Genomic DNA, 25,745 nt, shown 5'->3' with positions numbered 1-25,745 from the left:
AACGATTTTTGGGGGATTCCGATTATTTTGCACCTTCTGATAACGTTCGAATCACTGAACTGTCGAATAAATAACTGCAATATTTAGTATTGTAAAATGCCCTTCATTTAGACTACTTTGGGAGTAGTACTTCAGAATTATACTTCACAACTAATAGCGTGTTTAAATCAAACTGATTAGATTCCTCAGCTTGCGCGCTGCTTAGATACTCCCTGTTGCCTCGTTCGCATATTTCTCCTATGGTATAGACTTTTCACGAACATGGCACAGTTGTATCGCACACTTGGTTATTTAGCTATATGCGTATGTATGTGTGAGTAGCAACTGCTGCTCGTAGCTGATGACTACATATGTGTATCTGAGATAATCTCTTTGCTTTAAGCTGCTAGTTATGTGTGTGAAATATTCTTCGTCGCATTCTAAACACTTACAGGCTGCTAGCTTTAATGTGTACATGTACATAAGTGTGACTGCTTCCTGTTTTTCTTGTTGTGATTATTTATTAACACTTGCGGTCAAAAAAAAAAGCTGAGGAAAACTTTGTCACTGTTACTGCGTTTCTACAGTCACTACAGCTGCGTAAGGAAACTTTTTAGTTATTCTGGTTAACATCGATAATTCTTTAACTTATGTTAAAGCGAGAAAGTTAGAAAGTCTCTGGCAGTTTTCGTGCAATCAACTATATTTCATGTAAGTAATGAAAAAAAATACATAATTGTCTAAAAAGAATAAATCACGCAAAATATGGAAATCGTCGGCGCATAATATTATAATAAATTATCCTTAAGGAGATTCTAGACTAAATATATTGAATAGGTAGGTGACCTTATCCACTCGTTATAGAAGTGGACGAGCACGAAATGCCACAGGAACGGGTTAATAGTTTAAAACTGCTCTGCTTACGAACATGAAAAATATAATATTGTTGGTCAGATGTCACCTGAGGTAAAATAATTAGATGGTCCCTGGCTTAAATAAAACCAGCTTCTTAACACAAAAATCCTTTCCCCCATTAAACTGGTTCTGCGCAAAAAGAAACTGGCCTCGGAGGGACTTGGAACGTGTCTTATTCTTAGATTAACGCAAAATAAATATATCAGTTTAAGTTTTTTAATGCGTGGTTAGCCCGAAAAATACAAAAATATGGATTCACAGCTGCGTTCATATTACTATGCTCGATTAGCCCCCAATTCTTCGCGATTTGCAGTCTTGAATGCTGTCAATGCAGGCAGCGGAGTTAGGTTAACTACCCATTAACCAAATCTAAGCAACTCTCACGGGTTTTAATGAGTACTACACCATTATATACGGAGAAACTCTCACAGTTGCTGTATATATACACGCATAATCATAGCCAATCGTTCCGTGTTCAATTTATGTATTCTAAATACCAGTTAGAGTGCGGGATCGCTTTGTTGTGGTGGAAAGCTGGGTTCTTTTTAGCCATGGGCCATCAAATTATTTTTCTTCAAGAGACGCCGTACTGTTGCGATTCTAATTTTCATGTTTATACTCAATGGCAATTTCTGCAATAGTTTTAAATGTGTTCAGAAGATCTACCTTGATGATATCCCTATCATCGCATTCAGTTGCCTTTCGTGGTCACCCGCTTTCAAAAGGATCGGATAAAGTCTCGGATTTTATATATTTCATCCACAATATCCTAAATGATAATTCCTTGCAATGTAAATCGCCTACGCTATTAATATTTGAATTTTTTGCGCTCTGTAGACATTTATGTAAATTTCTTTCTTAAGGATAACACTTTACTTTTATTAAATATCATTGCTTTTACGAAAACTGCTATGGTCTTACTACCTTTTTATACTCAGCTGAGCAGAGCTCACAGAGTATGTTAATTTTGTTCACATCAGGGTTGAGTCATTTTGAAATGAAACTAATCAAAATTAAAAATAAAAAATTATTCATCATTTTAAATTTTTTGATTGATGAATAAAAAGTTATTTTTTATTCAAGCATTTCTTGAATAATGAATGACATTTTCTAGTTATTCAGAATATTCTAATTGATGATAAACGCCCATTCTTATTTTTGCAAATTTTGAATAAAGAGTTGAGTTATTATTCATTATTTACAAAATATGGAATAACAATAAAATTTTAGTTTTTATTCAGTTATTAAAAAATAAAAAAATAAACCATCGAGATGCCCTGAAAATACACCCATATGCGTAACCAGTTCACGTGTAGTTCTGAAGCTTCTTAGGGTAATATTGAGATGATTTTGGGGAGTATTCGAGGGGTTTTTTGGAGGCCGTTTGGGGGTAATTTCTGGGACACTTTGGCATGGTTTAGGGGAGTACCTCGGGGTCCTTCCGTGACCTTTTTGGGACTCCCTCGGGGTCATTTTGGGGTCATTCCGGATTGATTTTGGGGACTTCCTCGGGGTCATTTGGGGGTCATTTCGGGATGGTTTTGGGGACTCCCTCGGGTTCATTTGGGGTCATTCCGGGATCTTTTTGGGGACGTCGTGTTTCATTTCAGGATGGTTTTCGGGATCATTTCTGGATTATTTTCGGGATTTGTACGGGAATCCTGTCAGATTCATTTCGGGACTATTTCGGGATCACCTTGGGACCCTTCCGGGATCATTTTTGGATAATTTTCGGGATCCGCAGGCATCCCACCAGGGTCATTTTGGGAACTTTTCATGACTTTTTCGGGATCATTTGGAGATCCTTCGGGGACCATTTCTGGTTTCCGGGATTCGTCCGGGATTCCGTCGGGGTAATTTCGGGACTTTTCTGGACTATATCAGGGTAATTTCGGGACTTTAACGGGATCATTTATAGATGGTTTTCGGGATCCCGTCAGGGTCATTTCGGGACTATTTCGGAATAATTTGGGGACCCTTCCAGCAGCATTTCTGGATGGTTTCCGGGTTCCGTCAGAGTCGTTTCGGGACTTTTTCGGGATAATTTTTGGGCCCTTACGGGATCCGTCCGGGATTCCATCGGGGTAATTTCGAGACTTTTCTGGGCTATGTCGGGATAATGTTGGGACCCTTCCGGGATATCAGGGTCATTTCGGAACTTTAACGGGATCATTTATAGATGGTTTTCGGGATCCCGTCAGGGTCATTTCGGGACTATTTCGGAATAATTGGGGAGCCTTCCGGCATCATTTCTGGATGGTTTCCAAGAGCCCGTCAGGGTCAATTCGGAACTTTTTCGGGACTATTTCGTGATCATTTTAGTACCCTTCAGGGATCATTCCTAGGTGGTGCTGTGGATCAGTCTAGAATCGGGTCGTTGTCATTTCGGGACTTTTTGGGACTATTCCGGGACCATTTAGAGACCATTTCGGGAGCAATTCTGGTTTTCGGGATCCGTCCACGATACCGGCGGGGTAATTTGTGGCTTTCGATCATTTGGGGACGCTATCAGGTTATCAGCCACTTTTTTTACATAAATAAAATACATTAGACAGGCATTTGATTTTAAACAGGAAACTTGATAAGCAGGATAACGTGTATAACCCATATGTTTTATTTTCTCCTTGCGGACGGGGTCGCGGGTAAAGGCTAGTAGTATATAATCACAGGCTAATGCGAGAAGTTACCTTGTTCTTTCCTTTGAATCGCCTATATTTCCCAGCAATCGACTCAAAGTTGCTTAAGTGTGCAGAATACGGTTCTGTCCAACCTTACCCACAAATATTTCTGTAAGGTATATGTCTCGGAAGCCCCTTACAATTACAATGATGAGGATCCACCTCTTCGTGAGAATGACTATCTCCTTGTTTTGCAGCCGAAAATAGATATCGCCAAAATGAAGGAGAAAGTTGTTCTCAGGGATGTACAAGCTAACGACACTGCGTAGGCTTATGGACCTTCGATATTCATCTTTATTCAGTTGTGAGTCGTTTCACACGCTACTTTTTCGGCCAGTCCCCAGATAGTGCCTAAAGCATGTCATACCACCTGGCTGAGTTAAAGGCATTATGTTTGCCCAGGGTGAAAATTTGTCAGGGACAATGCAAAAGCTTTTCGAATAATTTGTTTCATAAGAAACTGTTATGGTTAATTTTTAACTATGTCAAATTTAATTAAGAAATTGATGGAATTGTCTCTGACGCCAGTCCAGATTAATTTCCTTTTCCTTTCTCTCGTATAATTTGTTAAACGTATTTTTCAACAACAATTGCCGACTTTTTCACTTCTATGGAACAGACCCCAGTAAATCTATCGGTCTTGCTTGATGACACGTTGAGTTGGCTTACTCATTCCTCCATTTTTTCCGTAAAACATTGCTTCAGAAGGTTCTTCCCCATTTTTCTACAGTGTACAGCATGCACAGAAAGTGAAACGATGACATACAGTTTACGTCGCCTTTGGTCTTTGGACATTTAATGTGCATATGTGTGCAGCAAAAGCTCTGCCAGTTATTTGCAACTAGATCGCCACTTTTAGTTTTTCGGCTAGGTGTCATTTTAAGCAAGGCAGCTTATATGTTACCAAGACCAAACGTTTGCTGGGTTTCCTCTTCATACCTAATTTTTTCAGTGTACTCACACAAGCAAAGAAATTTCACATTTCTACAATGTCTTGCTTTTTTCTGCGGATATGCGCAGAAAATTACAAATATCCGGTTTTGACTTGTCACACAGTGCAACTTACACATACAAAAACAGGATGTGAAAAATAATTATTATTGCTAAAGGGCCCATTACTGATACTTAGCATAGCCTTGACTTGACTTGGCGTAAACTTGGCAACTTAGCCACGATTATACTCCACGTAGCGCATACAATCTGGCATCATAATCAACAAATGTCAATTTGAATGACAAAATGTTAAAATGAAATGGAAAGAAACAAATGGCATATCAAAATGTAAATGTCACTTAGAACTTACATAGAAAATCAAAATTCAACAGACTTCTAAGTCAAGTTAAGTGTTGCTAAGTTTTGAGTAATCATAAATATGCAATGTTCATTTAACAGAACTGTAAGTGACAGTTCTCAAGTCAAGTCAAGTATATGCTAAGTATCAGTAATGGGCCCTCAAGATCTATTGCTGACTTGACTTGACAACGTGTTGTTCTTAGCAACGTGATTTAGAGTTGCAACTTATTTACGCTTGACCACTTATTTACGCCACTGTGTCACAACTTCAATAATTCATTCAACACTTTCACTTTTCTTTGTCGGCCAAACTAAGGGGCAATGCTTACTAGTTTTTTATATCATCAAATTGTAATTTTTAATGGTTTAATATTTTAATTTGTAAAACTCATGAAATTAATGCCAAAAAGGCGCAACAAATTACTAATGATAGTGGCGTAGAAGTGAAACTCCCTTTCAACTTCCGATAAATGAAAGCTTAAAAGTTATAATTAAGTAGGGAAGTAAACAAATTTGTTGCAGCAGTTTCTCCATTTTATGTGATGGTGAAAAACGTTTCAGTGCTAAGAAAAAGTAATTCGCAAAGAAAGTAACTTTTCTGTAAAAGTTTAGCTGCAACTAACATTTTCGGTAGTCAAATCTACTGTTATCTAAGCAAAAATTTCATTCGAAAAATATGTTTTTAAGTAATATCGCACGAAATAATAATTTTTATTATCTCATTAATTAATATTTTTTGCGAAATATAAGGTGATAAATTCCTAGAAAAGCTAATCATGAACATAAGTATATTTAGTCTTATGCATAAGAAGAGATCATTTGGTCACATTCCAGTTTCTGAGAACAAAATGGGTATTTTCTTTATCTGCCAACATTGCGAATCCATACAAGTGGAGTATGTTTGTTGTGGTTGTTGCATTTCTTAAATTATTGACTTAATATGTAGTATTTTTTAAGCATTTTCGTAAACGACTTGTATATTGCATTATCTACATATTTCAAAATGTCTGTTAAGACTTCGCATATTTTCTCTATTGACAATATTTTATAAATGAATATTAATATTTAGTAGGGCAATTCAATTTATTTACCGCAAATAAAACAAACCTTTCATTCATTACCTGGTCATTCGTGACAGCCATTCTCCATGTCAGCCTCATTTGATAGGTAGGTATGGCGGCCACCGTGGTGTGATGGTAGCGTGCTCCGCCTATCACACCGTATGCCCTGGGTTCGCACCCCGGGCAAAGCAACATCAAAATTTTAGAAATAAGGTTTTTCAATTAGAAGAAAATTTTTCTAAGCGGGGTCGCCCCTCGGCAGTGTTTGGCAAGCGCTCCGGGTGTATTTCTGCCATGAAAAGCTCTCAGTAAAAACTCATCTGCCTTGCAGATCCCGTTCGGAGTTGGCATAAAACATGTAGGTCCCGTCCGGCCAATTTGTAGGGAAAATCAAGAGGAACACGACGCAAATTGGAAGAGAAGCTCGGCCTTAGATCTCTTCGGAGGTTATTGCGCCTTACATTTATTTTATTTTAAAAGTATGCCAAAGTCTTAATAGTGAACTTGTTCCGAAGATAAGCAATTAGTAGCTTATCATAAAATCATTATTAAATTCATAAAGTTGTAATGAGTTTAAACATACCTACTGCATACGTAATAGATAAATAGACGATTACAGCGAAGATCATAACTTTATTAATAGAATAAGAACTTATTCTTTTAAACCACGGTCCGAAAATGTTGCAAAAATTATTTGGCACAGAGTCATTAAAGCTAAAAATGCTTAAATTCAAATACCTAATAAGAACTAAGAACGTTGCGACACGATGCAGATTCAGTTGATGGAACCACTTTTACCATTACAAACTAAAACTGTGCTAATTAATATGAATACGGAAAAAGAAACAAAACTACATAAATTCTAAAAACATTAAGGCGATCATATATATAATACTCCCCTATTGCCAATAGAGGCTGGGTACACACTCATCAGAGTGCCGATATATTGGTGTTTAAATGTTTTATTTTCTGTACTCAAAAATCGAATGTACCTAAACATTTTTTGTTCTCACACTTATGCAATCACAAAAATTTCGTAGGCTGTCTTTTTTTGATTTCGAATTCAAAACACATTGCGAGCATATTGTACTAGCAACACAGGAGTATTTCATATATGAAAGCGACAAATAAAACAAGTAAGGAAGGCTAACTTCGGGTGTAACCGAATATTACATACTCAGCTGAGAGTTTTGGAGACAAAATAAGAGAAAATAATCATGTAGGACAATGAACATATGGTAACCCTGTAATGTGTTTGTATGACATGGGTATCAAAGAGTTTTTTAAAAGGGAGTAGGCCATAGTTCTCTAGGTGGACGCTTTTCGAGAAATCGCCATAAATGTGGACCAGGGGTGACTCTATAATGTGTTTGTACGATATGGGTATCAAATGAAAGGTATTAATGAGTATTTTAAAAGGGAGTAGCCCTAAGTTGTATATGTGAAGGCGTTTTAGAGATATCGACCAAAATGTGGACCAGGGTGACCCAGAACATCATCTGTCGGGTACTGCTAATTTATTTATATATGTAATACCACGAACAGTATTCCTGCCATGATTCCAATGGCTTTTGATTTCGCCCTGCAGAACTTTTACATTTTCTTCTACTTAATGTGGTAGGTGTCACACCAATTTTACAAAGTTTTACTTTGCGCAAAAAAACCAATTCAATCACCATTTTTCATCGCGTTTTTCGTATTTAGTATAGAATTATGGCATTTTTTAATTTTTCGAAATTTTCGATATCGAAAAAGTGGGCGTCGTTATAGTCGAATTTCACCCATTTTTATTACCAAGATAAAGTGAGTTCAGATAAGTACGTGAACCAACTTTAGTAAAGATATATCGATTTTTGCTCAAGTTAACTTACAGATGCCGTTCGGAGTCGGCATAAAACATGTAGGTCCCGTCCGGCCAATTTGTATGGAAAATCAAGAGGAGCACGACGCAAATTGGAAGAGAAGCTCGGCCTTAGATCTCTTCGGAGGTTATGGCTCCTTACATTTATTATTTATTTTTACCGGTCGAGCGGTAGGACTGACAGTCGATTGTGTATGAAAACGGGCCGTGGCTTCAACCGATTTCGCCCATTTTCGCAGAAAACAGTTATCGTCATGGAAGCTATTTTTTGTTCGACTTATGGCATTAAAAGTATTCTAGACAAATTAAATGAAAAAGGGCGGAGCCACGCCCATTTTGAAATTTTCTTTTATTTTTGCATTTTGTTTCACCATATCATTACTGGAGATGAATGTTGACATAATTTACTTATATACTGTAAAGATATAAATTTTTTTGTTAAAATTTGACTTTTAAATTTTTTTTTTTTTAAAAGTGTACGTCATCCGATTTTGCAAATTTTTATTTAGCTCACATATAGTAATAGGGGTAACGTTCCTCCCAAATTTGATCATGATATCCTCAACGACGGTCAAATTACAGCTTGCAAAACTTTTAAATTACCTTCTTTTAAGAGTGGGCGGTGCCTCGGCCATTATGCAAAATTTTACTAATTTTCTATTTTGCGTCATAAGGTCAACGCACCTACCAAATTTCATCGCTTTATCCGTCTGCGGTAATGAATTATCGGAATTTTTCGCTTTTTCGAAATTTTCGATATCGAAAAAGTGAGCGTGGTTATAGTCCGATTTCGTTCATTTTAAATAGCGGTCTGAGATGAGCGCCCAGGAACCTACGTACCAAATTTCATCAAGATACCTCAAAATTTACTCAAGTTATCGTTTTACGGACGGACGGACGGACATAGCTAAATGAATTTCTTTTTTCGCCCAGATCATTTTGATATATAGAAGTCTATATCTAACTCGATTAGTTTATGCCGTCACGGGGTACCATTATGCGAACAAAGTTAATATACTCTGTGAGCTCTGCTAAGCTGAGTATAAAAACATAAATAATAAAAACGAAGCAATAAAAGCGAATGCGCTATGGTATAATAGTCACAGCATAATCACAAACAAGGAAAAAGTAATATTGTAAATAAACACTTAACCCGAATCCTCCTGGAACTTTATTTGTCTGCGATTTCTAAGATATTTTAAGGGATGACTTTATAGGTCCAGTGGTCACTTAGGTACCATCCATATTTTAAGGCATTATTCCTAAGCCGACTTATGAGGTGTGACCATATGATAACACTGGGCATGATATGATGTATTTTTTCCCATATTTTTTTTTAAGTAAAACAAAGATTTGTGCTACATATTTCAACTAAACAAGTGTGAATTAGAAAAAAAAATATTTTAAACATTTATTTAAGTATATATTCAAAACTATTTTTTATTAAAAATATATATAAATTCAAAACTATTTTTTATAAAAACACTTTATTCCGTACCGTATTTAATAACTAAGATGGCATGTGATATTTCTCATTTTAACGTTTTACGCAAATCCCAACGTTACATTTCGAGCACTCGGTTCTACCAACCGAAAAGCACAAATCGGCAACACAGCGTCTTCTTTTTTCGCATGGAAGAACGAAATGATTGAGCCCATCATATCTCAATATCTCCTCTGCTGTGCCTTTTTCGAGGTCCCTTTGATTTGAGGTGGTCACCGAAGTCTTTGCAATAATAAATGGCTATTTGTCGCGAAACTCGAGCTGAGGTATTTCTGGGTAGACTGATCTGTGCAGCTGCCAGCTATTTTGTACCGAAACGTCAACTAGCCACGTAAAGGTACTATTCCACCATTTCTTTCCTCTTATATCTATTCGATACAAGCCAACATTCTGATCCATACGATCTACGCCGCGCATATATTTATTGTACTCCCGGATAACTAATGGCCGTGGAACATCTATAAACTTTTTTTGCTTCTGTGAGTATCGAACTGCATTTGTTACCGGGTTTGCCCCATACGTAGCCGAAGCGATACTAGCAACTGCGTTATCATTCGGTTTTGTGAGAAAAATATTAGCTTCCTTCAATTTTGTAGACTCAATATGACCACGCTCCTTATTTTTCAGTATTTTTTTATGTTCAATCGGGCAACTTTTTGGAAACCAATTTTCCCCGATCGTACCTGTTGCGGTATATCCTCGAGCTTCCAAGTAAACTAACAGAGGGACACTGGTGAAAAGATTATCAAAATAGAAGGAAAATGGTAGATTCTGAACCGCTAGTGTAAAATCGTCTATCATGTTCAGCAGTGGAGCCGTGCATTTTCCAAATGTTTGTTCATAAGTGCTATTGGCGCGAGGATTATTTCCTTTGTAAATTTCAAAATTAACTAAATATCCCGATGGCGTACACAAGGACCAAACTTTATATCCGAACCGCAATGGTTTTCCTTTGATGAACTGCTTGCATCCGTGACGTTCAAAATATGATATCATGCTCTCGTCTAATGAAAGGTGTTGTTCCGGATGGAAATGCTTCAGCATATTTGATTTTAAGTGGTCGGTTAAGGGCCGCAGTTTCCCCATCTTGTTTCCGTCTGTTATTTTTTTACAATTATCCTCAAAATGCAAGAATCTTAAAATGTCTTCGAATCGATTTCTTCGCATGGCTATGTATACCATTTCGTTGCGCATGTCATTGTCAACGCTCCAAAATGCCCTGAACGTACTTCGACCATTAACTCACCAAAAAGATGGCTATGAATACCTTAAGCTCAGCACTGGTAATTTTAGGAATTGGTTTACCAAGAAAAATTGCATATTTTGACGATTCGTTTATAATGTGGTCTAAAAGTTCATCGTCAAAAAACTTTTCAAATTGTTCATGAGGCTTCACCTTGCAGTCTTCAAAATTTGATGATGGCAAAATAGGGATCAATCCGTCCGAGTTATCTTCTACCCACGTAAAATATGATTCCTTACGTGAGAGTGGCGGTAGCACTGAAGGCGGTGTAGGTTTCACTTTTCGTAAGCCACTCACATACGTTTCAGGTTGTGATGACGGCGGGTCTATTGAAATTTAACCCTGTTCCTCTAACAAATTCGTTTGCAAGTTCTTCGTAGAGTTTTCTAATATGTTGATCAAGACAGAATCTAGAAGTTGCTGAGTCATCCTCCTCATCATCATTATCAATCGTTAAACCCTTTAACCACTGCTCATCACTAACTCACAAGGTGCTTTCAATTGACCAACACATAAATCCTCTGACTTACCTACGTCGTCTTCATCACCATCATCTTCTCCACTGACTGCACCATTTTCGTTGTCCGGAGGGAAGATATATACATCTACAGGCAAATCTTCTTCATCGCTATCACAAAAGTCATTTAGATAATCAATAACCTCTTGTGTGTTTAAACATCTGAAAGTTTGCAAAGAATTCGCCACGAATTACAAAGTTTTCAATTCACTTGAACGAAAATTACGTTACACAAAATGAGACTTTAAGTTGCAGACATTGGTGCGTTATCGGTAACCGTATCGGTAACCTTATAACAGCTGATTCGACCAATCTTATGAGAATCAATGCAATCGACTATTGATGCCGCTAAGGTCGTAACCGTATCGTAGCCAACCAATTGGTTTTTGGTTTTCCGCCGTAACGATAAACAGCTGATTACGTTAGAGATACGACTACAACGATACGACAAACGGCACCAATGACTCCGCTTTTAATCTAGGCCAGCGTGATCATATGGTCACACCAGGAAAAAATACCGTTAATCGTCAACAAGAACATTTTTTTTTTTTTTACCAAATATAACTGTCATATATTTTCACTTTATTATTATTCAAATTGAAGCTTAACTTCTTTTAAAAGCAACACACTTCAAAAAATATTAGCGTACTTACCTTTTGTTGCTATTAAAATTCGCATTTTTTGCCATCTTTTTTTGTTACAACTTTTTCACACCTGCTCACTTCGGAACAAAGACACTTTATGAAAAATTTGAAACGCAGTTCCCTTCGCGCATGTGTAATAAAATGGAAAAAGCTAGTTCAACGGAAATTATTTGAGTGAGCTCTGATTTTTTTTTTGAAATTAAACTACTACTTCTTGTGTGACCATATGGTCACGCTGGGGTTATCTGAGTTAAAGAGAATAACGCAGAGCATAAACCAAGCACTAAATAAATATTGCACTTCGTTACGCTTAGATCAACAAATTATCAAGAATCAAAGCCCAAACAAATAATAAGATTCAATATTCAGAGCGGCAGCAAGGCATGACAACTCAACTTAACTGAACTCACTCACCGAATAATTTAATTGAAATGAGTTGAAAGACATGCGGGCATTTAGTCTGACAGCCTGGCATTGGTACGCATGCGCGTCGGCACACACAATTTTCTTAGTATTATTTATGCGCCGCCACGCTTGGGACACTCATTCAAGCGAAAGTCATACGGCGCCCGGTCATTTACACAAACGATTTATTATAATTACATTTCATAAACTGTAACAGGCACAAAGATTATGTGCCAGTGATGGCGAATTGGGAAATATATTAATGATTTTATGTAGGAAATGTAATTCTTTCTAAAGGATGAAATATTTAGAAGAGCTAAACTCTAGTTACAAAATTGTTCTCGTGACTTACAATATATCTAGATCATTTGGGGAACATTTCAGGATTATGATCGGTATGAATTCTGCACTCCTTCGGATAAATTCAGGATATATTGAGCCTGTTTTCGTATATTTTCGAAAATTTGTATATAACATTTTGGGAGTGTGTTTGAATCATTTCGCGATCGGGTCGACCATTTCTAAAATTGGATTTGGAATCATATCGGAATCATTTCGCGGCTATATCCAGATAGTTTCAGAATTGTTTTCAGGATTACTTGCATACTATTTCTAAATCAATTCAGGACAATTTTAGGACTACCTCCGAAGTATTTCGGGATTTATTAAGGAAAGAACCGAACGTATTTCGAGATAATTTCGGGTTGCTTTTGGGATTATGTGCATGGGTATAATTTCGAGATTGTTGTCACGATCATTTTGGGAGAGTCTCCGGAACGTTTCGGTATAACTGGGGGCCACTTCACAACTGTACTCGGAATCATATCGCGCTCATTTTCGGCCTATTTCCAGATCTTTTCGGTATGATTTCAGAAATATATCAGATCTGTACGGAACAGTCTGCGAATCGTTTCAAAATTGTTTTCTGTATCAGATTCAGACTATTTCGAAATCAATTCGGGGCTGCTGCAGGATTATCTCCAAACTATTTCGCGAATGTGTTAAGCATAGTATCGAACTTAATCCGAGATTATTTCGGTGCCTTTCGAAAATATTGTGACATTGTTTTGAGAATTGGTGTATTCCGCATTATTTCATCCTGAGTGGGAACGTATTTTTTAAATCCTTTCAATTTCGAGTATTTTCGACCTATAACGATGGGTATGTGGAAAAAATTTTGGAAAGGGAATTTTGGAAAAGTTAAAAAAAAATTCAATCTTAACTTTTACAAAGGAAATCGTGCAGACATAACCGCCAGCCAAGGCTAGTACGTACTAAGCATATCAAATTAATTTATATGTCTTGAGAAAACTTGCTATTTATCTTTTGCATGTTAGTTATAATATCTTCTGGACCTCTATAAAAAAAATGTATGACTTTTCTTGTCATTTCCATTAAACAAAACACTTTGAAGTCATCTTTATATCAAACTTTATCGTAATGACCACTTTGCATTGATTCCCTTTGTAAATTTTCACATTTGTTTATTTATGTCTTTCATCTTGCACTTAAAATTTTTGAACAAATCTGTCTTTTGTTTACACGTTTTTTAAACGATTTCAAGTGATTCCGCGCATTGTTCGCTTTTGCCTACAAAAGTTAAAGTTCAGCAGAAACTAAATGACTCTGAATGTTAGAGGATTAGCACACTTTTTTTTGGTTGATGTTTTTTACAATTTTAATTATTTTATTGCTGCACGCTTTTTACTCGAGACTTTAAATTGATTCTTTGCAGCTGAGTTCGTCAAGCGTCATTTACATTAACGAGTCGTATGATTGCAGAGATCTGAGTACTTAAATTCATTTATTCACACATATATACATACAAACATGCAACCACTGCAGTGTGCAAGTGTTTGCTACATCCCTGCAAAAAAGCGTGCGCTTAATCCCTAAAGCGATTTGTCTCCGATTGATATCTTTTGTCTACATTTGGGCATAATTTATCCCCTTTAGTCCCTTTCGGGTACAGTTGGGATTAGTCAGTTTGATATCTATGTAGCCCATTTTAAGAAATATTAAAAAACGGCAACTAAATGAGTTAAATAAAAAAAATTACAGGAGATTGAATCGAATTATTTAAGAAAAATGCGGAGCCCTATACTGAACCTAAATTACTAGGATTTAACGACTACTCCGGAGTTAGGGTTAAATTTTCGGATATTTTTTATTCCTTTTTGAAAAGCGGTCGAACAACTTAAATCAAAAAGATTTGGTGGCTTGGCAAACCCTTCGATTATGTTTCTGCTATGAAAAATGCGACTGGTCCCTATTTGAAGTGAAACGGGCCTAGTCTTCATTAGTTCCCATATGGATACAAAGGGGATTGGTCCTATCGATCGCTTTCGGGTATAATTGGGTACAATTAGTCTCTTCATAGGACATGCTCAAACAAAAGGGAACAGTTCAACGCATACAAATAGATCAAAACTGGCATTAGTCTCCTTTGTGACTCATCCTCATCTTACACTAATCGCATTTTCGGCAGGGATTCTACGAAAGATGGTTGTTTAAGGGCCACTTCCAGACGGGTAAATTATCTTTTTAATGAATAGTAAACCTGACGTGAGGGGTTAAACTCATACATTTTTGACAAATTTTTTCAATTAACTCTGAGTTAAAAAAATTACTTGCTGTTTTTCAAGTGGGCCCAAAGCAGAGCTTTGAAGTCAATTCTGAATTTTTAAACCTTTTTTTGAATTTCCAAAACCCAAAGTTTATACCAGTCTTACACTAATGAGTTTGGCATGAACAGGCTTGCATTTAAATTTACTGCATCACTAACTCGTAATTTTTTTAATTTTAAAGCCTTACAACATTTCCGCTATTAAATTGTTTTTACTTTGCAAATTTTAGACTACGAAAATGGTTAAACGTCATAATTTGTTATAAGCTTTAATTGCTGAAAAACGGATACAAGAAATCAACTAATGATACATACTGACAGTCCACTAACAGTCCAAATGAGAGATTTAATTACATAGTTCATTGCTTATTATGAATGTTGCCTTGAAATACGACGGTCCCATTCAAAAAATATTAAATGAAAAATATTGGTACAATATTGTGTGTTTCATAGAAGCACAAAAAAAAAAAGGATTAAAAGTGTCTGGCTGGACTAAGCCGCTATGAAAAGCATCTGGCAATGATGCTTTTGCCTTCTAATAACTTTACGAAGACAATATATGAAATTCAGCCTTTATAAAACGACTTTTTTGCACGATGTTTGCTAGAGCCCCCATGACCCAAGCTTCATAGTATACCAACATTCTCACTCCATGTGAAAGTATGCGCTGACAAAATTTCAGCTCTTATAAAATGACGATGGTCTTGCAGTCATGGCCTCTTAGACTATTGGCATTGAACAGAGAAAGCATAATATTTTGATGGAAAATTACCAAAAACGTATATATGTACATATGTATTGTTTAAAAATAGTCGCTCACTCCTATTATCTGACCAGCACTGTGTTTCGAAAGCATTTAGTCTTCATTATTACATACAGAGCTCTTATTTTTATACCTTTAAATGAAAATGAAATGGTATAATAGGTTTGTCATGAATCTCAAAACTGTAAGATTTAAAGGAAAAGAGATATACCCACCAATAAGTACACCGAAATGATCAGGATGAAGAGCTGAGTTGATTTAGCTATGTCAGCCTGTCGGTCTGTCTGCCTGGTAGTTTATATGCAAACTAATCTCTCAATTTTTGAGATATCTTGATAAAATTTGGTGAGCGGGTATATTTAGGTGTCCGATTAGACATTTGTAGAAACCGGCCTGATCGGACCACTATAGCATATATCCCCCATACAACCGATTTTTCCGGAAAGAGGATTTTTTTCATATCTTCATCAATTTATTTTGATACAATTTAATAGCCTTAAATGTTGCAATTAATTGGATTTGTTGAGCTGAAAGGCCGCGGTATTAGTCGATCATACATGTCCATATAAATACAAAACAAACCAAGTTTGGAAGGAAGTTTTATTCATTAACCGCGGCCTTTCAGCTCAACAAATCTAATTAATTTCATCAATTTAACATATGGAAACTTCAAACTTCACTTTCGTATATTACACATATTGTTGTCTAAAAAATGGATGATATCAGTCTTATATATAGCATATATCCCCTACAACCGATTCTTCAGATAAGAAGCTTTTCGTAATTACTGTCCCATTTTAACAGCTAGAGGCTTCCAATTTCACCAAATGCTTACGTATATAGTATATATTGTTGTCTGAAAAATTCATAGACGGCGGTCGTATATATGGTATGTATCCCATACAACTGATTGTTAAGATAACAAACTTTTCGTAATTTCCGCCCCCTTTTTTAAGGACTAGAAGTTCCAAATTTCATCAAATACTTACGTGTGCGTCATATATTGTTGAGATAAGTGATTCGTGGTCATAGCTATTCCATGCAGACCACAAAAAACCTGAAACTTTGCATCCTCACACAAAGTACCTCCCTGTTTTTATACCTTTTATGAACATGAAATGGTGTATTAACTTTGGTCCGATGTTTGTAACGTTGAGAAATATAGAAGATAGACTCACCATTAAGTATACCGAATTGATCAGGGCGACGAACTGAGTTGATGTAGCCATGTCCGTCTGTCCGTCCGTCCGTCTGTCTGTTTGAACGCAAACTAGTGCCTCAAATTTTGAGATATCTCAATAAAATTTGGCACAAGGATGTATTTTTGTATTATATTAGACATTTGTCGGATCCGGTAGGATCGGACCATTATAACATATATCTCCCACACAACCGATCGTTAAGATAAGACGATTTAGATCATTCCTGCCGTAATTTAGAAAGTATAAACGTGAAACTCGGTGATATATATTTTAATATATCATAGAAAATTTTCTGAAAAAATCACTTTAATCGGAGCTATATATAGTATATATCTCATACAACCGATCGTTCAGATAGAAAGATTTTTGGCAATTTCTCCCTTAATTTCCAAGTATAAAAACGTTAAACTTGGTGATATTTATTCTAATATATCATAGAAGATTTCCTGTAAAAATCATTTCGATCGGAGCTATATATAATATATATCCTATACAACCGATCGTTCAGATAAGGGGTTTTTTGCCATTTTTTTATATTTATCTTAAAATCGTTTAGGTATGTACATCTGAGCACTATATATTTCTTATCTTATACAGCGCATTATTTGGAGATTACGAGTGCTATAAGATTATTGTTCAGCCCCATTCATGAAAGGCAGTCCCGTCCTTACTTGTTTTTATTTATTAAACCCATCTATATTTTTTAAGAACTGAAATCTGCAATTGTTAAAATATTCTCCTAAGCATTTAATTTGTATTTACAGAAATTCACATTTGTGCACTTTTTTCTCACAGCTCATTTTTGAAGGACATTTATTTATATCTTTATATCAGCTTTCGTTTGGAAATAAAACGCTTTATTATCACACGCACGTAGTTACATTTATCATAATTTGCACAAAAGCTTAAGAACTCGTTTCAATATTTCTTTTAAAAAACTTTATCTTGTTCCATTTATACATACATACATACAATTTTATGTCATCAAACGAAACCTTAAAGCTCGTAACTGTTTTACAACAACATGAAACTTTCTTTGAAAGCAAATTACTTGTCCGCCTTGGCACAACTTGCGGCAGTTGCAACATTTTTTGGGAACATTCTTGCGAATAAAACTTTTTTTGAGTGTCGCATGTCTTTCGCTCAAACTTTTCATTTTCATACAGTTAAACATATCTACATACATACGTACATAGATACTTTATTAACGGAAACCCTTTTATACTTTACGTAAATAAATTTAACTAGTTTGTTGCTAGTTTAAACTAACTTTTACTGAACCGATTACTTTCTGGAATAGGTTGCTTATCTGCATCCAGTTACTAACCAGCTCCATTTTTTACAATCTATTGTTTTTTTTGTAACTTTTCACATTTTCTGCAACCGGTTCTTTTCTTATGTTTGAAACCGGCTCTTTGTGTGTAAGTGGTAAGATACTTTTTAAGAACTTATAACTTTTGAAAGCTTTTTTAACACGCTTATATTAGCTTCACTTGTATGTTTGTAAATCTCTATGCTAACCTGGAGGTTTTGACGCTAGATGCAAGTAAATACGCTTTATTTTATTGATATTCAAAGGACAATTTTAAAAAAGAAGTTAAGTAAAGTTATATAAATATTCGAAAATCTCAAACAAACCTTCATTTCAATTTCCTGATTTTGGGTAATGGCATTCATTACCAGTTATGTTAATTTTTCCATTAACAGTTATGTTCACATCTGCTGTTAATGAGAACGATTGCAGAAGCTGCCCTCGCCCAAAAACCGAAAAAATGCGATAATTCATTGCCAAAGACGGATAAAGTGATGAAGCTTGGTAGATGGGTTGACCTTATGACGCAGAATAAAAAATTAGTAAGATTTTGGACAATGAGTGTGGCACCGCCCACTTTTAAAAGAAGGTAATTTAAAATTTTTGCAAGCTGTAATTTGGCAGTCGTTGAAGATATCATGATGAAATTTGGCAGAAACGTTACTACTATTACTATATATTTGCTAAATAAAAATTAGCAAAATCGGATGAAGAACACGCCCACTTTTTAAAAAAAAATTTTTTAAAAGTCAAATGTTAACAAAAAATTTAATATCTTTACTGTATATAAGTAAATTAAGTCAACATTCAGCTCCAGTAATGATAAGATGCAACAAAATACAAAAATAAAAGAAAATTTCAAAACGGGCGTGGCTCCGCCCATTTTCATTTAGTTTGTCTAGAATACTTTTAATGCCATAAGTCGAACAAAAATTTACCAATCCTTCTTAAATTTGGTAAGGACATAGATTCTTTGACGGTAACTGTTTTCTGTGAAAATGGGCGAAATCGGTTGAAGCCACGTCCAGTTTTTATACACAATCCACCGTCTGTCCTTCCGCTCGGCCGTTAACACGATAACTTGAGCAAAAAACGATATATCTTTACTAAACTTAGTCCACGTACTTATCTGAACTCATTTTATCTTGGTATAAAAAATGGCCGAAATCCGACTATAACCACGCCCACTTTTTCGATATCGAAAATTACGAAAAATGAAAAAAATGCCATAATTCTATAACAAATTGGTTTGTTGACGCAAAATATAACTTTAGAAAAAACTTTGTAAAATGGGTCTGACAACTACCATATTAAGTAGAAGAAAATGAAAAACTTCTACATGGCGAAATCAACAGCCCTTGGAATCTTGGCAGGAATACCGTTCGTGGTATTGCATATATAAATAAATTAGCAGCACCCGACAGATGATTTTCTGGATCACCCTGGTTCACATTTTGGTCGATATCGCGAAAACGCCTTCACATATACATCTAAGGGCCACTCGCTTTTAAAACCCTCATTAATAAAAAAAAAAAAAATGTAAGGCGCGATAACCTCCGAAGAGATCTAAGGCCGAGCTTCTCTTCCAATTTGCGTGGTGCTCCTCTTGATTTTCCCTACAAATTGGCCGGACGGGACCTACATGTTTTATGCCGACTCCGAACGGCATCTGCAAAGCAGATGAGTTTTCAATGAGAGCTTTTCATGGCAGAAATACACGCGGAGTGCTTGCCAAACACTGCCGAGGGGCGACCCCGCTTAGAAAAATTTTCTTCTAATTGAAAAATCTTATTTCTAAAATTTTGATGTTGCTCTGCCCGGGAGTTGAACCCAGGGCATACGGTGTGATAGGCGGAGCACGCTACCATCACACCACGGTGGCCGCCTCATTAATACCTTTAATTTAATACCCATATCGTACAAACAAATTCTAGAGTCACCCCTGGCCCATCCTAATGGCGATATCTCGAAAAGGCGTCCACCTATAGAACTAAGGATTACTCCCTTTTAAAATACTCATTACCACCTTTCATTTGATACCCATATCGTACAAACACATTCTAGAGTCACCCCTGGCCCACCCTAATGGCGATATCTCGAAAAGGCGTCCACCTACAGATCTAATGCCCACTCCCTCTTAAAATGCTCAGTAACACCTTTCGTTTGATACCCATATAGTACAAACATTCTAGAGTCACCCCTGGCCCACCCTAATGGCGATATCTCGAAAAGGCGTCCACCTATAGACCTAATGCCCACTCCCTCTTAAAATGCTCAGTGACACCTTTCATTTGATTCCCATATCGTACAAACACATTCTAGTGTCACCCCTGGTCCACCTTTATGGCGATATCTCGAAAAGGCGTTCACCTATAGAACTAAGGCCCATTCCCTTTTAAACTGCTCATTAACACCTTTCATTTGATACCGATTTCGTACAAGCACATTCTAGAGTCACCCCTGGCCCACCTTTATGGCGATATCTCGAAAAGGCGTCCACCTATAGAACTAAGGCCCATTCCCTTTTAAAATACTCATTACCACCATTCATTTGATACCCATATCGTACAAACACATTCTAGAGTCACCCCTGGCCCACCTTAATGGCGATATCTCGAAAAGGCGTCCACCGATAGAACTATGGCCTACTCTCTCTTAAAATACTTTTTAATACCTTCCATTTGATACCCATGTCATACAAGCACATTCCAGGGTTACCCTAGGTTCATTTTCCTACATGGTGATTTCTCTTATTTTGTCTCCATAGCTCTCAACTGAGTATGTACTGTTCGGTTACTCCCGAACTTAGCCTTCCTTACTTGTTTTTTCTAAAATATTATTAAACATTGAGTCCTGCGAAAAGGTTTGTGATTTATGTAATTCATTCAAATGTAAAACATACAGCCCAATTCTAAATATTCCCTCGGAATTTTGTTGCGTATTTCTTATTTTGTTCAAAAAATTTAAAAGTTTAATTATTGTTTCAAATTTGTTTGAAATTAAGAAATAAAATATAAACAATGCACAGTATTGCATTTCATGTGATATTCACTTAAATGAGTAATGAATGAAAAGCAACATCAACAGAGGAGCATAAGAATACGAAGATGGCGGGATAACACAAATCCGCCGGAGTTGCCTGCTTCCATTCAGCAAAGTATTTTTCCGGCGGCCAAGTCGAGTTGAATTTCTCTTTCGTCATATGCCAAAATCTGTTTAAGCCTTCTTAAAAAATCCTTGCGCAATTTCTGAATGGCTGCTTCAAATATACCAAGAGCTCTTCCGTTGCTTATGATATACTATTGGACTTAAAATAAAGAATATTGTGGTAGAAGGTACATATTTTAGCACTAATTTGTACAAATAAGTGTTCTTTCTCAAAAGAACCAATTTCCTTTAACTATTTTGATGCATTCCCTTTAATTTAAAAAGTGAAAAAACTCCTAAGAAAAGGCAGAGAAATCTCCCACTCACTCACATTCATAATAGAGGTCTACGCCGATCACTTTATCGGCGGCGGCGGCGTAGTCGGCTCGCCGGGGTACGCCGGTGTTCTTACTTTAAAAAGCTGGATTTTTCTATTTGAAAGAATAATATTTAGGAAAGGTTTTGTTTGTATGTATTTAAGAAAATCAACGTGTTGGCAATTTCGGAAAGATTCGGGGTTTTTGCCTCAATATCTCGCAGACCGTTCAAAAATTTGTAGGAATAGCTGCTTGCGGAGGGATTGTCCCTCGTTCGCTTACTCCAGAGAGGCTTCGAACCTAACCCCGGTCTTTGGAATTGGAGATACATAAAATTGTCACACTTTTGTCCGTATATCTCGTACAAAGCCTAATTTCACCTGGGGTTAACTCCTAATAATCGTCGCGAACACAATTACAATGTTAGACTCGGTAACAATAAAAATTAAAAAAAATAATAATAATAAATGTAAGGCGCGCGAAGAGATTTTAAGCCGAGCTTCTCTTCAATTTTGCGTCGTGCTCTTTTTTAATTTGTCCTACAAATTGGCGGGAGGGGACCTACTTGTTTTATGCCGCCTCCGAACGGCATCTGCAAAGTAGATACGTTTTCACTGAGAGCTTTTCATGGCAGAAATACACTCGGAGTGCTTGTCAGACACTGCCAAGGGGCGACCCCGCTTAGAAAAATTTTCTTCTAATTGAAAAACCTTATTTCTAAAATTTTGATGTTGCATTGCCCGGGGCGTGAACCCAGGATCATCGGTGTGGTAGGTGGAGCACGCTAGCATCACACCACGGTGGCCACACAATAAAAATTATAATTTATAAATAAAACATAAATCAGAATTAGAATTAAAAAAAAAAATTATGTATAAAAAAATCAACAGGATTAGCCTTGTTTCATAACGCCACTTGAGAGCAGTGCGCTTCCACAACGTCCGAGAACAAAAAAAAAATCATTAGTGGCTCCTTGGCGGTCACGCACAAAGGCGACCTGCGGTTGCTATTAATGGTCTATTAATGCTCATGACTCTCGTGGCACAGGGCACCTCCAGTTTTTTCGGCTGTTTTTAAAAGCTACAATTCCCGATGTGCGAACAGTAGCAATCCCGACCACCAGTCGGTACCACGCCTCCTGCCCTCACACCATATGACAGCACAGAAGCTATAGGACCATACCTTCGTCGACTTCACTTTCCTAGAAGCTCTAGGTGTAGCTCCGAAGATTTTCTGACTTATGGTTTTGTTGCGCAATGCTGCCGAGCTACACCAGAGAAACACCTTGAAACGTTAGGGAGTTACTATTCGGCCAAGGATGGCGCCCTCGAAATGATAAGCAGTCTAAGTGAATATCATTGCGTAACTCATGGGTGAAAATCGTATAATCTTCGGCGCATCTAAATAAATAAATTTTACAAGGACCCTGGATAAAATTTTTAAAATGTAGATCAAAGTGTGCAGACGTTTGTGTTCACAACATTGATTTCAATAGTCTTCGTTAAATCAAAACGATATTTAAGAATGGATGTCGACCTATTTTAAGTTGAAAGATGTTAACTGCTTTCCGGCCTTATGATATAAGAGCTCTTTATGGATGACCGCGTAGCTTCAGTTTTCAGACTAGTTCGACTGTTCACTACGCTAGGGCATTAGTTCGACTGTCTTGGGAAAGCTTTTGCTTCACCCCGCTTTAGTATTCTTGCGAAGGACAAAGCTTCACCTGTTAAATATATGTGCCTATGTATTCACATTTGTAAAAGGAGCCGCAACGCGTAGGTGATATTTAAACTTGGTTGATAGGCTATAATCAATGTGATTCACTCCAAGGGACTAGTTTTGGGTAGGGCCGCCAACTTTAGGAAATGTCAAACCGGGAGACTTGGGTGTTGAATGATGAAGTGTGAAAATCGAAATTAACATTTCAGACGGTTTGTATAGTTTCGCAAATAACCAACAGATGTTTGAATGTAATTTGATTTGTAGTTTGATTTAGCTTATTCTTTCAGCCAATCGCAATATAAAATTCTTTAAAAAATCTGCACCTTTTTTGGGTAATTTGTTTTTTTTTTAACAACTTGTGGACAATTGGAAAACATGTTCGCTTTACGTTATTTTATTTGAATTCATTGTTCATTATTAATTTTTTTAAAATAATATGCAAAGTGAGCATATAAATTTATTATATAACTTTTCTTTTAGTGTTTTGTTTTAATAACTTAGTGAATTGGGTGACGCAAAGTCCGTGTTAAGCTGACATCAAAAGCGCCAGTTTTTGTAAATAACTTTTGAACAGTTAGAAAAGGTTAAATTTCGCAATTAGTTTCTTATAACCGGCAGCGATGCGCATCCGTTGATACCATTTTCGACCATATCCGACCAATTTTCGACATGAACAATAAATGGCCTAAACAGTCTTAAAGAAGAAAATATGGTATCGCGCTGATATTTTTGATATACGGCGGCGGCGGCGGCGTTTATCGGCGGCGTATATCTCTAATTCATAATACCTACTTTTCTCCCATAACCGGTTTCCGCTTTTTCGAACATTGTTCAGAATAGGAGGAAAGGGAGAAGTGAAAAAACTCAAAAGGAATTTTTTTTTAGAATAAGAGGAATGGGAGAAGGGAAAAACTTGCACGGAATTTTTGTTTAGAATTGGGCTGATAAATATAAAATAGTGCAAAAAAGTCATTATAACATATTTTTTTTTTTATGCAAATGCCTGAGTTCATTTTTAAGCGCGAATTTGTTGAACTAGAAACATGTTAAAATTTAAACATAAGATTCCCTCAAATGCCGACCGATTCAATTGAGAGCTTTTCCGGGCTATTCATTAAAAATGAATTTCCTCCCCTTGGCGACCTTGCCACAACAGTCCAAATGGCACACATATTTATGACAAACCCATAAATTTGTAAAGAAATTTAATTTATTTTTTTACGATACATATGTATATGAATGTATGTAGGTACGACAGCCGGGTGTAAGCGACGAACGGAAGTAGCTTTATAATGGAATCTCTCCCCCGCTTGCCAAATGCAATCATAACGTTGCATTGAGTGCTAATTTTAGTAAAGAATTTTGTTGTATGAGCACGGGCACTTACCTAAATTATGCAAGTATATACACTTCTACATAAATACCTATGACTGGCACCCTTCCAAGCTCTTGAAGGCAAAGAAATAAATTGGATCCTACATGGAAGGTATGTATGTATGTATGTATATTAAATTTTACTGGTATATCCTGCCAAAAAATTATTTCAAATTATCGTACTTGGGCACGGTGCTCTTAGGGTGATTCCAGCGCAGAAGGCACTTAAAAAATTTAATAGATTTTGACTTCATCCGTGGAAATCCACACAGTCATTTGAATGGCCCGGTGACCGCTTTGTGAAATGTTTTTTGCTATTTTGGTGCTAAACCTTTCATACACACTGTGATAGATATACGCTATCAGCCCAATTCTAAACAAGAATTTCGTGCGAGTTTTTCCCCTTCTCCCATTCCTCGTATTCTAAATAAAAATTCCTTGTGAGTTTTTTCACTTCTCTCTTTCCTCCTATTCTGAACAATGTTCGAAAAAGCGGAAACCGGTTATGGGAGAAAAGTAGGTATTATGAATGTGAGTGAGAGGGGATTTCTCTGCCATTTCTTGGGAGTTTTTTCACTTGTTAAGTTAAGGGGAATTAATCAAAATAGTTACAAGAAATTGGTTCTTTTAAGAAAGAACACATTTATACAAATTAGTGCTAAAATATGTACATTCTACCACAATATTCTTTATTTTAAGTCCAATAGTATATCATAAGCAACGGAAGAGCTCTTGGTATATTTGAAGCAGCCATTCAGAAATTGCGCAAGGATTTTTTAAGAAGGCTTAAATAGATTTTGGCATATGACGAAAGACAAATTCAACTCGACTTGGCCGCCGAAAAAATGCTTTGCTGAATGGAAGCAGGCAACTCCGCCGGATTTGTGTTATCCCGCCATCTTGATATGATTCAGGATTTCGGGCAAATTTTGAAAAAACTCCGAACATCAATTCCTTCATTATACTTCATTCGAGTATATTTTTTCACAGCCTTCGAGTGCCTTCCACTCTATTCGCAACATAACCTCAATTTAAGCTGCCAAACTATATAGTAAACAATGGCCTAAAGCAAGCAAGTGAAACCATCTAGCTTCATGGGTGATGATTTCACTGTTATCTGCCTTCAAATTTCAAAACATCTCTAATTTAAAATAAACATCTTAAAATGTTTCCAACAACGAA

The sequence above is a fragment of the Eurosta solidaginis genome, chromosome 1 (genome assembly GCF_040869045.1).
Source record: "Eurosta solidaginis isolate ZX-2024a chromosome 1, ASM4086904v1, whole genome shotgun sequence".
NCBI lineage: Eukaryota > Metazoa > Arthropoda > Insecta > Diptera > Tephritidae > Eurosta > Eurosta solidaginis.
The sequence above is the reverse complement of the archived record's forward strand: the minus strand, read 5'-3'. Positions refer to the sequence as shown.